The sequence below is a fragment of the Crocuta crocuta genome, unplaced genomic scaffold (assembly GCF_008692635.1).
Source record: "Crocuta crocuta isolate KB4526 unplaced genomic scaffold, BGI_CrCroc_1.0 scaffold24, whole genome shotgun sequence".
Lineage (NCBI taxonomy): Eukaryota > Metazoa > Chordata > Mammalia > Carnivora > Hyaenidae > Crocuta > Crocuta crocuta.
Genome location: NW_027530974.1, coordinates 9,051,818 through 9,069,350, shown reverse-complemented (window position 1 = coordinate 9,069,350; position 17,533 = coordinate 9,051,818). Strand labels below are relative to the sequence as shown.

At 43.6% G+C, this 17,533-nt stretch overlaps 1 long non-coding RNA gene across 2 annotated transcripts in view; it reads right to left on the bottom strand.

The window, feature by feature from the left end:
- Positions 1 to 16,494, bottom strand: part of LOC144236369 (uncharacterized) — a 52,890-nt gene extending 36,396 nt beyond the window's left edge. The window contains exons 1-2 of one of the 2 annotated variants that reach the window (XR_013336495.1): positions 16,397 to 16,494; positions 13,730 to 13,905 (exon numbers count right to left, since the gene is read on the bottom strand). This is a non-coding gene — a long non-coding RNA (uncharacterized LOC144236369). Of the gene's footprint in view, positions 1 to 13,494; positions 13,906 to 16,396 lie in introns of those variants that run through there. The other variant, XR_013336494.1, reaches the window with a different exon arrangement.
- Positions 16,495 to 17,533: the final 1,039 nt, after the last annotated feature.

Below are 17,533 nucleotides of genomic sequence, written 5' to 3'. Positions count from 1 at the left end.
CTTCTGCACAAGCCCTAGCCTATTTAGAAACAGAAAACTATACAATATGAGGGTTTTTTCACTTCCTTAAGAAATGTTTTACTTGTCACATATCTTAAAAGACACACACTGATCTTAAAAGATAATAAAACTTCTCTTATCTCCCCAAGGAGGCCAAATGGTTACAGCCCAGACTCTGTCCCTGGGCTATGCCCTAAGGTCCTAGGAAAACTGAAGCACTAGTCAGCTAGGAATTTCCAAGTCAGAAGGGATGAAGCCTAGAATTTAGAGCCATCTCTGGGTTGTAACAGCAAGATTCACCTGGATAGGTACAACTGGTCCTTGGAAAAACACATGTACATTCCAAAAGGTCAGAATGAGAACCTAAGGCCCTTTCTGTCCAGTCTCAGAGGAGTAAAAAACAAAAATTATTATTTTTCTCCTTTTAGGAGGGGAGGGAATGGCTCTCTCTCCTATATCTAAAAAGAAAATCATTCTTCTCCATCCTTGGTCTATGCGGTGCAATCCATCACCCACATAGAAAGCTGCCAGCAGCTCTCACTGCATGAGATTCCTCTCACTGCAGGAATAAGGTGTGGGGGAATGATTCTGCAGTGTTAACTTGGGCTGTGGCTCTGATCCTATCAATAAAGAGCTGCTTTCCCCAACTCAGGTGCCTTATGTTTCTGTTGTATTCAAGTACGCAAATTACAGAACTGCACTGTACGCAGAATACAAAAATACAGACGTGGGTAACGTCTGAGATATCTTACAGTTCAGAGTAAAACATGGGGTCCTCTGGGACCCTCTCAGGGTGTGTGTTGGGGGTGGGGCAGTGGTGGCACATGATTAATGGGGACGTTCCTTTCTCCTTCGTTCTTCAGACTCCTTTCTCTGCATTACACCAGGAAGGTTTACATCTTAATTTTGTTGAACATAGGCTACCACTGAATCCAAAATTTACCCAACTCACCAATGCAATTATTGAAGTCAAATCCCGGCTGTGTAAGCAAACACATTAAATTCAGAATCCCCAGTAAGTGCTCGCATCATAAAGTGACCTGATGCAATATTAGAGTCTGTTCTAACATCCTTAGAATCCAGTCTTATACATATTTTCCAGATTTCAGCCAATGTATACTGGCAAAACGTTCCAATTTTTTTTTAAAGTAACCTCTATGCCCAACATGGGGCTCAACCTCATGACCCTGACTTTAAGAGTTGTATGTTCTACTGACTAAGCCAACCAGGCACCCTAAATCTTGCCTTTTTTTTTTTTTTCAATTTAAGTCATCTATTCCTAGGACATACTTTGTGCTTTTCTCCCTGAAACAACCTGGGTTTTGACTCCAGTTAGGGTTGCAAAAGCAGTAAGGAATGAAAGAGCCCGGTATTGGGAAGGCAGGTATAGGCATCTTCTTGTAAGGTAACTGCCTCAGGTGAGAGGCAAGATTTTCAAGCAAGAGAAAGCTGATCACCTCACATATATGAAAAAGTTGCTTCTGCTGGTGAAAACAAGACTTGGGGATTCAAAGCTCTCAGCTCTGTCGAAGCTCACCCAGAGGTCTCATTCATGCCCAGCCAAAGCTCTCCAATGTAAGACACTTGGCATGTCTGTGAAGCCAACTTACACTGTAATTCTGTAACCCGCAAAATTAAACTTTGATTTACAGTGAAGTCTGCCTGAAGCTACAGAAAATAAGAGATTGGGGGGGGCTCTGACTCTCTGATTCTGACTCGAGCTGAGTGCTCAGTTCTGAATTTGTCTCCCCAAACCCCTTCCCCTGTAAGCTCTCTGGGGTGGTCAGAAATAATTACTCCATCCATGTTAGACAGAGTTCTGAGATGACCCCCAAGAATCCCACTCCCTGGCGTATATATCTGGTATAATTTCCTCCCCTTGAGTGGGCGTAAAATAATAACGCGGGATAGGAGTATCATGACTATGTTATAGTTCATGCTAAAAGAAATTTTACAAAGACAATAGAGGACGGTAATCAGCTAACACTGAGTTTATCAAAGGGGGGGGATTATTTAGGGGGGTCTGACCTAATCATAGCAGCCCTCTAAATCGTGTCTAGAAGTCAGAGAAATGGGAGTCAGAGATTTGAAGCATGAGAGGGATTTGATGTAAAGGAAATTCTCCACTGCTAGCTTAAAGAGGAAGGGACCATGTGGCAAGCAGTGTCAGTGGTCTGTAAGAGTAAAGATGGCTCCCAGGCCACACCTTAATGTCAGCCATGTTCAGTCGAGAGTTGAGAACCCAGCTGTGCCATGTCTGAACTTCTAACTTACTGGACCATGAGCTAATAAATGAATTTTGCTTTAAGCCAAGTGTGTGGTACTTTGCTATTTAGCAAAAGAAAGCTAATACACCAGCCCATAGCCCTTGTAATGACCACGGCTAGCAAATTAGGGAAGTGCAGCTCCTACTAGGTGTCCCAGCACTTGCTTCCCTAGGCAGCATACCATAACCACAAGAGATGATAATGTAATTATCATGGGGCCACAGCATGTATGGATTACTGGCATTCCAATCTACAAGGAACTCGGCACTGTGTTCTATGCAGGGGATATTTCCAATCTTACCCTGAATCTCACTCTTGATGTTCTATTTCCTGGAACCACTCCTGGTAACAAGATCCTGAGTCAGGATCAGTCAGGAAAAAAAGAAACAACATAATGTATTTCAACAGATGAGATTCAAGAAGGGGAATTGGTACTACAGGTATTGAAGGGCTGAAAGAGGATAAAAACCAAAACAACCCTACCCCCAAAACAACAATAAAAAAACCCCACACTGATTGAACTCCTTCCTCTAAGGGCTGGGGGAACAAACAGGAGAGTTTGGAGTCACCAGAACCTAGAAGCTTAGTAGACAAGCCTGGAGTGGGTTGAATAACCCTTTCCAAAATTATTCACACCCACCTGGAATGTGAATATGACATTATTTGGAAGGCTGCAAGGGGTGTGTGTGTGTGTGTGTGTGTGTGTGTGTGCGTGTGTGTGGGTGGGTTGCAGAATGTGTAGGTAAAGAGGCTGGACAGATGAACAATGCAAATATTCTGCGTCTCTGCACCCCTTGAGAAAAGGGGGCTCAGGAAGTGTCCGAAGGAAAGTTTATTCAGCAAAATTTGCTGTCATAGTGAGGAGAAAAAAGTGAAATCTATACCTTTGCAAGGCACATAATAATGAGAAGGATGCCACTACATTAAAGACTGCTTTGGAGTTTGGAGGCCTTTTCATGATTTAAAGACAATTTTTGGGGTGCCCGGGTGGCTTAGTCGGTTAAGCGTCCGACTTTTGCTTAGGTCATGATCTCGCGGTTCGTGGGTTCGGGCCCCGCGTCGGGCTCTGTGCTGACTGCCAGCTCAGAGCCTGGAGCCTGTTTCAGTCTGTGACTCCCTCTCTCTCTGACCCTCCCCTGCTCACGCTCTCTCTCTCTCCTAGAAATAAATAAAACATATAAAAAAAAATAAAGACAATTTTCAAGGAAAAAAATAGTAATACTGGAATATCAGAATTAGATTTAAAATACTTTCCCTGTGAATATTAATAGTTTAAGTATTGGCCACAGCATTTATGTATTAAATGGTTTCTTCTTGGTTTTGTACCTCGATCCTGGAAGGAAGATTCCCTCCAGGGGGAGCTGTGGAGCAGGTAACAGTAGTGTTCCCAACCCCCACTCCCATCCCCACCCCCACACCCTTCTTCCTTTGAAACTCTTATTTCCATACACATCTCCAAAGCAAGCAGGACCCGCAAGCTGTTTTTCTCCCCCACCCCCAATACAAAGCTCTGCCAGGGTTCACTCTCTAGATCGAACCCCTTCTGACCTTTTCTTTCACCCACCTGACATCTGGTTTTCAATTCTGGTCAGTTAAAGAAATAAAAGAAACCATTAAAAGTGCTGAAAACGATAGCTATTATTTCTTTCTTTCCTTTTCTTTCCTTCCTTCTTTTTAAAAAATTTATCCTTATTTTTATTTTTTTATTTGTGCGCGCGCGCGAGAGAGAGCACGAGTGGGGGAGAGGGGCAGAGGGAAAGAGAGAGAGAAAGAGAGAATCCCAAGCAGGCTCCGAGCTCAGCTCGAAGCCTGATTCGAGACTCCATCTGGTGATCCGAGGACCATGACCTGAGCTGGAAATCAAGAGCTGGAAGCTCAAACGACTGACACCCAGGTGCCCCTTCTTTTTTTTTCTTTAATATTTTATTTTTTATTTTTTTAAAAAAAATTTTATTTACTTCTAGGAGACAGAGAGAGACAGCGTGAGCAGGGGAGGGCCAGAGAGAGAGGGTGTCACAGACTGAAACAGGCTCCAGGCTCCGAGCTGGCAGTCAGCACAGAGCCCGACGCGAGGCTCGAACCCACGAACCGCGAGATCATGACCTAAGCGAAAGTCGGACGCTTAACCGACTAAGCCTCCCAGGCGCCCCTTTAATATTTTATTTTTAAGTCATCTCTACACCCATCGTGGGGCTCAAACTCATAACCCCAAGGTCTAGAGTCACACCCTGTGCCTAGGTAGCTCAGTCAGTTAAGCATCTGACCTCAGCTCAGGTCATGATCTCGTGGCTCACAAGTTCAAACCCTGCATTGGACTCTGTGCTGACAGCTCAGAGCCTGGAGCCTGTTTCAGATTCTGTGTCTCCCCCTCTTTCTGCCTCTCCTCTGCTTGTGCTCTGTCTCTCTGTCTCTCTCTCTCTCAAAAATAAATAAACATTTAAAAAAATAGCATACTCCACTGACTGAGCCAGTCAGGTGCCCCTCTTGCCCTCTTTCTTTCCTTCCTTCTTCCTCCCTTCCTTCCTCCCTCCCTTCCTTCCCTTCTTTCTGACAGCTACCATTACTTTACTACATGCCAGAATAACTGCATTCTATCATCACACTCTTTTTTGCAAGTAGTAAGCCTTCCTGATTCAGTCTGAGCAAAAAAGGAATTTTACAATAAGTCTACAAATATATCTCATCGAGGCTCAAAGCTAAAAATCAGCCTTGGAAGATACTAGAACAAAGGGTCTAAAAAGGAGTCTGGAGCTCTAGAGCTCTTAGGTTTATAAGAACGTGTTCCAGATGGAACTGGAGTCTTGTAATCCCCATACCTAGTTCCCAGGAGAGAGCTCCTGACTGGCCTTATCTGGAGGTGTCAACCCCTGGTCCACCCAACTCAACTCAATTATAGGGTCCTTAGGAGCTGAGAAGACACTGCATAATATGTTCACCATACATGTGATTGCTCATTAGTCTTCAAGATACTTGTGAGAGATTATAGGATCACCTCTGTATTAGAGATGAGGAAACTGAGGCTCAGAGACCAGGCTTAGGTTTTATCTGAAGGATTTTTGCCCCCAAAACCATTTTCTCCCCTGCTCTGAACTACATCTCATGGCCTGTTGTTCAATGGTCGCACTGCATTAATCTATCCATTCATTCAATAATCTCATGGGTTTAATGCTCATCTAGGCTCCACCGAGATAAAGCAGTGGACAAATAAGGTTGCTGCTTTCAAACGTGGAATGAAAAAGGCAATAAGCAAATAATGTACGTTTCAGGTGGAAATAAGTACTGTGAGAAAAATTGGGCCAAGAAAGGGGTGAGAAGGGTGGAGACAAGTGGTATAAATTGGAGATCAGAGAAAGACTGGCTGGTAGGGGAGATCTTGTGCAGGGGTAACAAATTCTAGGCTCAATCAAAAGCCAACAAGTCAGTTTTTCTCAGGGTCGAGGGCTGTGTCTTTCTCAAATAATAAGAAACCCTCACAACATAGAGCTTTCCAGTTACCAGCTGCTTGCACATTCTCTGATAACAGCAATTTGCTTTTTCTGTATCTAATGGCAACACAAAAAGAAGCTTGCAAAACAAAAACAAAAACAAAGAAACAAAAAAACCTATCCTTACTGTTGGTTAAATAATTGTGTTTGCTAAATCAGCTAAAATGTGATGTCAGAACAACCCCGGGCAAGCTGTCATTTGGCCAGGACTCTGAGAGAACCTCTTCCTTCAAATTCATCTTCGATCAGCTGCCTTCTAAACTAATCTGGCTTCCCCTCCCCCCAGGACCCCATTCTCCCTGAGTTTCTCCAATGACTGCTTTCTCTTCTGTAACGTTTGTGCCACTGAGTCTAGGGATGGAGTCAACCTCCCCCTGGCTCTTCCTTGCGACTTCCAAGGTGCGTTCTCATTCCTCTTCATGGATACCTCCAGCTAGAAATCTCACGCCATGATCAGACGATCCTATTCATTATTCCTCTTTGCCGGCAGTCACCTGCCCACCCTGGGGTCACACCCTCATTCCCTGTAGAGGCACTTTGCCACTCTATCCAATGCCATACCTGTCCCAGTTCTGGGTGATTTCAATGTCCTTCCAACACCTTGGGCTGTCCCTTCCCTGGCATTTCTCGAGGACCCTGTTAGCGGGGAGGAGTATACAAGCGCAAAGATACCCGGAAGCAAGGAACAATGGTGGACCTCAGGGCCATCTTGAAATGAGCCCTCTATGGAGCTACGATCACGTTCAGCTTGTGCCTTGGTAGGTGTGAGAATAGGCAGAATAACTCTTTCTAGACTTGTAAAGTATTTCTAATGTTCCTGTTTAGGACATGATCTCCATGATGGCAGGCGCCGTGTCTTGTCCGCCAAATCCTCTGTGCCTACAACTGGCCATTGGTAGGTGCTCAGTGCAGATTTATTGAATGAACAAATGCTCAGAATCAAATGCTCAAGGAATAGTTAAGTCAATAACCAGCGCTCTATTATCCATTCCAGGCGAGAACAGAATAGCAGATCGACCACCCAGATAGGTGGAAAACCACAAATGGGGGTCCCCGGTCTGGTTAGTGGGTAGAGCATGCGACTCTTGAGCTTGGAATCACAAGTCTGAGCCCCCTATTGGGTGTAGAGATTACTCAAAAAATAGAATCTTTAAAGAAAACCTCACAAATAATCCATTTATATTAGTCAGCGTCATGACTGCAATTTTGAAAAATGGCACAGTAACAATGACAGGGCATACGAACCCCTGGTGAATCTCCTACACCATTTCAGTATCCTGATTGTTACCAAAAAGAGAATAATCCAAAAACAGAGTTGCGCAATTCCAAGTTTATTTGACCTTCTGTGACCATTGGTAATGAGCACCACCGACTCACTAGGTCACCATACAATCTTTTTTTTTTTTTTCCTAACTTTTTGCTTTTGAGTTGGCAAAAAAATTCAAAACCTACAGAAAAGTTGGAGAAATTGTATAACACCCACATACCCTTTGCTTGAATTTATCAAATATTGCAAACACCACAATACTTCTCTAAATACTTCAGCATGTTGCCCTCTAGATTAAAAATATTTTCTGACATATATGAAAGAGCATTACTGTCTAGGAAAATTCATGTTGATATCATATATCATATCATATAGCAACATATAATAAGCTGGCCCATATCCACATTTTCCTAATAGCTCCAAAAATTTAATAGCTGTTTTTTTAGTTTTTTAAATTTTTTAATGTTTATTTATTTTTAAGAGAGACAGAGACAGCGTGAGCAGGGGAGGGTCAGAGAGAGAGGGAGACACAGAATCTGAAGCAGGCTCCAGGCTCTGAGCTGTCAGCACAGAGCCCGATGCGAGGCTCCCACTCACGAACTTCTAGATGATGACCTGAGTCAAAGCTGGATGCCCAACCCACTAAGCCACCCACGCGCCCCAATAGTGGATTTTTTTTTTAATAATCCAGGATTCAATTGAGGATCAAACGTTACATTGAGTTTTTATGTCTCTTTAGTGTCTTGTAATCTAGAACGATCTCAGAATTTTTTTCATGTATGGAATTGTTTCAAGAGTCCAGAGCAGTTGTTTTGTTTCTTTTCTTTTGTTTGCTTGCTTGTTTTTATAAAACATCCCACATTCTGAATTTGTCTGCTGGTTTCTATATGTTTACCTTTTTGTCCCTTTGTTAAGAATACCACATAGACAACGTCATGTGTCTCCTGCGTCACATCAGAAGGCACATAATACCAGGTTTTCCTACTATTGGTGATTCTACGCTTGATCATTTGGTTAACGTGACTACTCATGTTCTTTTCATATTAATGGGATATCTGTTTCCTTCCCCTCTTTCTTCCATTTTCAGAGAATCCACACACACAAATCACTGCCTATCTGATAGATGAGCATTTATCTTTTTAACCTTCCTGGCATCTGACCCATCCAGTTTTTCCTGGACTGAGCCTGGCCTACATCCCCCAGACCCAGAGGAAAAAAAAAAAAGGTGTTACATCTTTTTTTTTTAATTTTTAATGTTTTATTTATTTCTGAGAGAGAGAGAGAGAGAGAGACAGAGATAGAGTATGAGCAGGGGAAGGTCAGAGAGAGAGGGAGACACAGAATCTGAAGCAGGCTCCAGGCTCTGAGCTGTCAACACAGAGCCCGACACAGGGCTCAAACCCACAAACTGTGAGATCATGACCTGAGCCGAAGTTGGAGGCTTAACTGACTGAGCCACCCAGGTGCCCCAAAAAGTGTTGCATCTCATAAAGTTTCCCCTCACCCCTTGGGCTCTTTGCTGCAGGTGTTACCCCAATATCCAGATGTTGCCTGAGGGCTATAACTGGCGTGCTGTCCTGGAGAGTGGCCTCTGTCTTGGTCCCGGGGACCTGACTCAGAATTCTTTCCTTAAGAGATGAGAACAGTAGATTAACAATGGCCCCTTCAAAAGATATCCGCATCCTAATTCCTGGAACCTGTGACCTTATATAGCAAAATAGGACTTTGCAGATGTGATTAAGGACTTAGAGATGGAGAGATTGTTCTGGACCATCCAGATAGATCTTTTTTTTTTTAATGCTTATTTATTTATTTTGAGAAAAAGAGATACAGAGTGAGTAGGGGAGGGGCAGCGAGAGAGAGAGAGAGAGAGAGAGAGAGAGAGAGAGAAACAGAGAGAGAGAAACAGAGAGAGAGAATTCCACTGGCAGCACAGAGCCTGACCTGGGACTTGAACTCACCAACCGTAAGATCATGACCTGAGCTGAAATCAAGAGTCAGATGCTTAATCCACTGAGTCCCCCTCCTGCCCCAGGCAACCCTCCAGGTGATTCTTAAAAGGCAATCACAATGTCCTTCTAAGAAGGAGATTTTACACAGAAAAGGAGGTGGCAAAGTGACCAGAGACAGAGACTGAAGCGAGGGGGCCATAAGTGGAGGAAGCCTGGCAGCCACCAGGAGCTTGAAGAGTTAAGGAGTGGTTCTCCCCCCAGAGCTTCTGGAAGAGTGCGGCCCTGCCAACACCTTGATATGGATCCCCTGATACTGACTTCCCTGGTCTCCAGCACTGTGAGAGAGTAAATTATGGTTTCAAGCTACCAAGTTTGCAGTCATTTGTTACAGCAGCCACAGGACACTAATACGGTCAGGTAGTGAATGATTTGAAATGTAAATTGAGACTCGGGGTCGAGTTTTGTTTGTTTCAAGTTTTTCTTTAAATTCCAGTTAGTAACATAGTGTCGTATTAGTTTCAGGTGCACAATACAGTGATTCAAACTTGCATACATCACCCAGTGCTGATCACAAGTGCCCTCCTTAATCCCCATCACCTATTTCACTCACCCCCACCCCCACCCCCTGCCCTCTGGTAACCATCAGTTTATTCTCTGTAGTTAAGAGTCTGTGTCTTGGTTTGCCTCTCTCTCTCATTTTCCCCCTTTGCTTGTTTGTTGTGTTTCTTAAATTCCACGTATGAGTGAAATAATATGGTATCTGTCTTTCTCTGACTGATTTATCTTGTTTAGCCCAATACTCTCTAGTTCCATTCATGTCATTGCAAATGGCAGGACTTTATTCTTTTTCATGGCTGAGTAATATTCCATTGTATATAGATACTACTTCTTTATCCATTCATCAGTTGGTGGACACTTGGGCTGTTTCCATAATTTGGCTATTGTAGACAATGCTGCTATAAACATGGGGGTGCGTGTATCCCTTCAAATCTGTATTTTTGTATCCTTTGAGTAAATACATAGTAATGCAATTGCTGGATCCTAGGGTAGTTCTATTTTTAGCTTTTGAGGAACCTCCACTCTGTTTTCCAGAGTGCCTGCCCCAGCTTGCATGCCCACCCGCAGTGCAAGAGAGTCCTAGGATTGAATCTGGATTGCCACTTGCTAACAGTGTAATTTGGGGCCAGTTGCCTGATTTTACTCTCAATTCTTGCTTTTGCAAAATAGGGATAATAATAGCCATCTCATAGGGCTAATAAAAATATTGCATGACACCATAAAAAATTCTATTTAAAATAGTAAGAGTCTTGGCATATAATAGGCACTCAATACATGACGGATTGTGGTACTCATTATTTAATTCAACAGATATCGTGTTGAGTCCCTATTCCGCACAATACTGCCACCTAAGGAGCTTATATTCTAATAGGGGATAAAGACAGTAAGCTAATAAATAAACAAACAAACAAACTATATATATATATATATATATATATATATATATATAAATATAATGCTAGATGTTATAAAGAACAAAAACAAGCCAAAGAGAATTAACTGGTTCTAATTAAGGCTCAGGATACCTCGGCAAAATACCCCGTAGCCCACTTGTCGTAAAACATTCTTAAGATATTAATAACAACTGCCATCTATTGAATATATTATTTCATTGCATTCTCATGGCAATGCTTAAAGAAAGGATAAAACTAGCTCCATTACGTAAATGAGGTACCAGGCTCAGAAAGTTTTAACTACATTTATCTCAAACAACTTCCAGGACCAGGAATCAGAGTCCAAGATCCAGGCTCGTTCAGTTCCTCCACACTGCTCCTATTAAAGTAGAAATCTGCCCCTAGTCCGTCAGTCCTTCTACAGACCATGGAGTGGCTGTACAATCCCCGTATGGGTTCCTTGCAAGGTTAGTTCCCCACATGCGAACAGTATGGTCCTTCAGGCTCGTCTCAAACCTTTTACAATGGGGCCATTTTAGTCATGGAGCTGTCTTTCTCTCTAAAGCTGTACATTCTTTGCATGTGAGGTCTTTGCCCCAACCTTTCCTAAAGTGTTACTGACAATCGTGTGAGTAATCGTGGGTCAAGTAAGTTCTGGAAATGCTAGGATAAACAACATGAAACTGTTTGGTTAGTGATTGTTCTGTGGGGACCTCTCCTTTAAAACGATCATATCACCATTAATTTACAAAAGGGGTTTACAGTAGGTAGCAGTTCCAAAATTTGTGTGACGGGAGAACTTTTGCATGGACCATCTGTCGAGCTAGTGGTCTGTAGACCACACTTAGAGACACACTGCTCTCTGGAAATTCCATAGCTGCAGAGGTAGATAAACTTCTAGAACTTAGTTGAATCACGACTTTTGCTTGCTCCACAAAGTCAATATTTTTAAGCAGTGAGGATTCTTTCAGTCGCCGGTGACAGCACTCGAACTCAAACTTGCTTGAGCATAGGGGGAATTTATGGATTCCTAAAATTCAGAAATCTACAAAGGGACTGCCTTCAAGTAAGGTTCGATCCAGCAGTTCAAGCAATATAATCAAAGACACAAATTCTCCATGTTCCTCACTCTTCCTCTCATGGTGTCATCTTCATCATCAGGCTACACCCAGGGGTAGGGGTGCTTTCCACTCCCGGCTTGCCCTTTGTGGTAGCAAAATGGCTGCCAGGAGTCCAGACTTTGCATTTTCACTCTACAAGATAACATCCCAAGAAGAAAAAAGACTCTACCCTGGCATGCCTCTTACAATTCCCGAGAGCCTTTCTCTCATTGGTCTAACATAGGTCATTTGCCCATTCCTTAACCAATCAGTGCAATGAGAAGAAAGGCATTATTTGCTGATGAACCAATCAGGGTCCATTCCTGGAGCTACAGGAAGAGCTTGATCCTCCCCAAACTCCATAGCTGAGGAAGGGGAGGGGTACATTTCCCAGATCCACATGTGAGAATCTTAACCCTTTGCTGTTCTTTGTCCCACATAGTCTTTTTAATGTTAACTCTATTTAGGAAACAGTATTTTACAACTAATAAGCACAAGTGCTTTTCTAAGTGCTTCATAACTACCAACTCTTATAAAATTATTTTTCTGCAGATGAGAAAATGGCACAGGATGGTTAGGTATTTTGTCCAAGATCACACAGCCAGTAAGTTAGAAAGTGTCAGAATCAAGATTCGGATGCAGGTGGCCTGACTCCAGACTTCCTGCTTTCACCCTGCTTCTCTAGTTGATCCTTGTGATTGTGTTTGCTAATATATCCTTACTAAGATGGCTTATAAAAAGCTTGCCACCCTCATACATTATGAGCTTCTTGGTGGTAAGGAGCGCCTCTATGTATAATAATGGAGATTTGGAGCAGAAAATAGTGAACTGCTCACTGTTTTTAAATTTTAATTCCAGTAGAGTTAACATGCAGTGTTATACTTGTCTCAGGTATACGATATAATGTTTCAACAATTCTGTACATTACTCAGTGCTCCTTGTGACTGGAGGTCTCTCAACCCCCTTCACCTTATTAGTTACTTAGAAGAGACTAATAAGCACTGCTTATTAGTTACGTTAGAGGAGAAGAAACATTTTTAAAAATTTTTTAATGTTTATTTACTTTTTACATTTTTTAAAGATTTTTTTAATGTTTTATTTGCTTCTGAGAGAGAGAAACAGCGTGAGCAGGGGAGGGTTCAGAGAAAGAGGGAGGTACAGAATCTGAAGCAGGCTCCAGGCTCTGAACTAGCTGTGAGCACAGAGCCCAATGCAGGACTCAAACCCACGAACCATGAGATCATGACCCGAGGCGAAGTCGGACGCTTAACCAACTGAGCCACCCAGCTGCCCTTGTTCATTTACTTTTGAGAGAGAGACAGAGACAGAGTGTAAGCGAGGGAGGAGGAGAAAGGAAGAGCTACAGAATCTGAAGCAGGTTCCAGGCTTTGGGCTGTCAGCTCAGAGCCTGATGCGGGGCTCGAACTCACGGACTGTGAGATCATGACCTTTGTCGGAGTCAGCCACTTAACTGACTGAGCCACCCAGGCGCCCCTGCGAAAAAACTTATTTATAAACACAATGGATAAGTATTATAAAACAGTGCCCAACAGTGCTGAATAAATGCCTGTTTGTTGGACAGGAACCATTATTGTAGTGAGGATGCGTGTTAATTTAAGGTCCGGGTGTCTTCCGTAGTGTAGCTTCTGGCCGTCAGTGTGCTCGGGGTCAGGTGACTCTTCTATCACATCCCCAACTCCTGCACTTATGCAAAACTTATGCAAAAACCACCAATCTGCACCTCAGTTGCCTATGAGGTGATCTGGCCTGAAAGTTTACCAAATAAGCGCATTCCATAATGAACGGCTCTCCAGCCTTTGTATGATGATTCACTTAACCAGCCCAAATACTCCTCAGCCCATTTAGCCTACTCACCCCACTTTTTGACAAAATATTTCGACAAATATTTATAGCAGAACATAGTGAACATGTAAAATATTGTTTACATGATAGTATAAAACAATGCACCATAAACTTTAAAAGTAGCTTTATTATACGTATTTTGATATGGCGTTGAAAATGAACCACACACGTATGTAAGCAGCTCATCAGCCATGAAGTGTCCATGTTTTACCACAATTTGAAAATTGATAATATATGTGTTTTAGCAATAGGGGCACGGGTTATTTCTACTTAAGCAGTAATGCATACAACTTATCTTCTAGTCTAGCTGCTAGAAAGTGCAAATCAGAAATATAGACGGGCACCTGGGTTGGTTGAGCATCTGACTTTGGCTCAGGTCACGATCTCGAAGTTTGTGGGCTCAAGCCCCGCATCAGGCTCTGTGCTGACAGCTCGGAGCCTGGAGCCTGCTTCGGATTCTGTGTCTCCCTCTCTCTGCCCGTCCCCCACTTGTGCTCTGTCTCTCTCTCTCTCTCTCTCTCTCTGAAAAATAAAAAAGATTAAAAAATTAAAAAAAGAAATATAGACAGATGTTTTGCTGCACATTGTAGGGTTAACCAAACAGCACGCTACAAAGTCAATTGATAAAGACAAAGAAAACCAGTAACACTGCATAATTAAAAGTCACTACTGGCTTAGAATAACTTCGCCCTACGTACTAGATGTGGACATAAATCTGCTGAAGAAGGCCATGCACAGAGGTGACCAAATGTCTTATTTTAGACAAGCTGGCTCAATTTCTGGATTACCTCTTTTTCGAGGGCACATGGAATGGGGGGGAAGGAGGAGAGATTCGGTTTCCTGGGCCTTCCTCCTGCCCTGACCTCTGCTCACTTGCCAAGATGAACAACAGCCTCGGGCCTCAAAATTCTCTTCCAGGAGGGTGGGAAGCCACGGGCCCCTTGGGGGTCAGCTCCCCACGTGGCACCTGAGATCCAGCCAGGGTTCTAAAGCCAGTTCATGCCACAAAAGGAGTTAACTCTCCGTCATCTTGATAGTGCCTAGTCACTGCCGACAGCTTACGGAGAACGGCCGGAAGAACTTTTAAAAAACACATTCAGACATATAGCACTTCCGATTTGGCCGTGGGAAAATCAATTTTTTAAAACACACACAGTTGTATATGAAAGACATTTTTGTAAAGTACTATTAACGGACATTTTTACTTTTACACTCTTGGCTCTGCATGGGTTGGAGGAGAGGTGACATGATCAGAGGACAGGATGCAAGTCGCCGCTCGGAGAAGGTAGAAGACACTTGATCTGACGAGCCCTCGCTTCCGTGACATCTCTCCGCTACTTACAGTTCCTGCGAAATCATTCCTGTTTGTTTCCCAGAAGTGTTACTTTTTAATAAAACTAAAAGTGTTTTTTTTTTTTAAGTATTAATTTAGGGGCGCCTGTGTAGCTCAATTGGTTAAATACCCAACTTCAGCTCAGGTCAGATCTCATGGTTTGTGAGTTCAAGCCCTGCATGACACTGTCTGCTGTCAGTGAGGAGACCACTTCCCCATCCTCCGGCCCCTCTTTCTCTGCCTCTCCGCCTCCCCTACCTCTCTCTAAAAATAAATAAACATTAAAAAAGTATTCATTTGGGGAGCCTGGGTGACTCAGTTGGTTAAGCGTCTGACTTCGGCTCAGGTCATGATCTCACAGTTCGTGGATTTGAGCCCCGCATCGGGCTCTGTGCTGACAGCTCGGAGCCTAGAACATGCTTCAGATTGTCTCCCTCTCTCTGCACCTCCCCTGTTCACGCTCTCTCTCTCTCTCTCAAAAATAAATGAACATTACATATTTTTTAAAAGTATTCATTTAAGTAATATGAATATAGGTAGATATAATTAATGAAATACATAGTGAATATAAACACTTTCTAACTTGTTCAATATATAAGGCACCTAAAAAGTTATATTTGCCAAATGTTTTACTACATTTTGATACCCCAATTATAAGGCATTTAAAATTGCAAATCAAATTCTGTCTTAATGTAACTATTTTCATTTGAGCCATTGTTATGTGTTCTGTCTTGGGTTTTATAGAGAACATTCTCAGGCACTAAATATTACTTACAATTCCCATAAAGGGAAAAAAAACCTTTCCATTTGAAGAGACATTAGTTTCAAGAATAAACTACATTCATAAATCAAAATAAACTGTTAATGCTAGGCTTTTACCTCCCCTAATTAAAAAAAAGGAGACTTACATGTATCATATTATGTTTAAGACACTACTGCATGATCCACTGGAATAAACTGATAGACACAAAACAGGGCTTCCCTTAATAACCAATTCTGACCAAAATTTGAACAACAAAAACAGCCCTCACACAGAGCCACAAGAACTCAGGATAACGGTGGCCTGTCACTAGCTAAAAAGTATCCTTTCCCACTGCTGGAATTCAAAATATCTACTCTGGAAATGCACACAGCACAACTACAAAGTTGCAATCGTGACTTTTTGCTAGTCTACGGATTCAGAAGCCTCAGGAGATCAATTTTAATTTATCAATACCAAGGTTAATACCATTGAATTATTCTTTGCATCGGTTACCATTAAACAGGCCTCGGTCATACATTCAAACGAAAGTGTATGACACCCTTAGAGCCACAAGTGGATTGATTAGCAGCAAAGAAGTCCTTCCGTTACCTTGAATTCCCACAACACATGTGTGCGTGTGCGGGGGCGCGCACACACACACACACACCACTGCCATTAATATGAAAGCAAATGGCTGCAACGGACTCCCCCCAGCCTCTGCACACACTCACACGTTGATACCTGCCGTTGGAGGTTTCTGTGGCTTTGAGGATGGGCCTTGGTATTTATTCATCCATTCATCCAATGTCAGCTGCGCCCAAATCCTGGAGGAAAGGGGCTGATTGACCAGGTCTTGAGCTCCACCCTTCACGCTGCCCCTGTCCGTGACCTGCTACCCACCTCCCTCCAGCACCCAGAGCTGACGTTCTCTCCTACCTCTTGTGCGAGAATGGGCACCTTCGCTCCTTCACATCCTTGCCTTGGCTTAGAATTTGGACTCCGTTTTGAAGCCAGTGAGGAGATCACCGACGGAGTTAGGAGGGCACAGGGCATGTCTGATGCACGTGAGTCTATTTCACAATAACGTGCCGTTAATGACACGGACAAGGCTCACCGAATAGACTTTCGCAGGCTGCTCTCCTGCCTGGCTTCCTACGGTCATCGCCCCAGAATGGGAGCGTGTCCACTCTTGCCTGTCCGTCCTCCCCCGAGGACCCGGCCAGGGCACCATTCCTGTAACAAGTGATTCCAAATGTCCCAGATGTCAGGGCCCGAAAGGGGCTGCTCGTGGCATGGCAGAAACCACTCTCCCAATTCAAGAGGGCCCTCGTCTCTGCCGCATAGAGCAAGTGCCCCGTGAAGAAGTGGGAAGAGAGGGAGAAACAGCAAAGTGTATACACTCCCAGGGATGAGAGGCAACAAGCGAGAGAGACATTGCATGCTTGACTCACGGTGGAGAGTAGGCGCCTATTCTGGCTCTGGGGGAAAAACTTTCCTTGGACATGGCCGGCCTTCCCATCAAGGGCGTCCATGCTCGGCTGAGCCCCGGTGGTGCTGAAGGACACCTGTGAGGGGCCATATGTGGCTCCTTTTGGCCCTTTCTCTGAGTCTCAGCACACTAACGCATAGTATTTTTTAAAGAGGTTTTTTTGTTAATATTTATTTATTTTGAGAGAGAGAGAGAGAGAGAGAGCGTGAGTGAGCAGGGGAGGGGCAGAGAGGCAGGGAGACACAGAATTGGAAGCAAGCTCCAGGCTCTGAGCTATAAGCACAGAGCCCGACATGGGGCTCGAACTCACGAACAGTGAGATCATGACCTGAGCCGAAGTTGGATGCTTAACCGAGTCCCCCACCCCCCGCCCCATTGCCCTGAGCCTTACTTTTAACTTTGTAGGTGAGACCAGAACAGCCTTTGATCTGGAGCTAGTTCTTCCCCACAATTGAGGCAGTGCCCTTCTGAGTACCGCTACCCAATGCCCTGTGTGTTATGAAGTTTTTTCCAGTCCGGCAGCAGGGAACTTGAATATTCCAGGAACTGTGTGAACTCATGAACTGCAAGGTCAGGACCTGAGC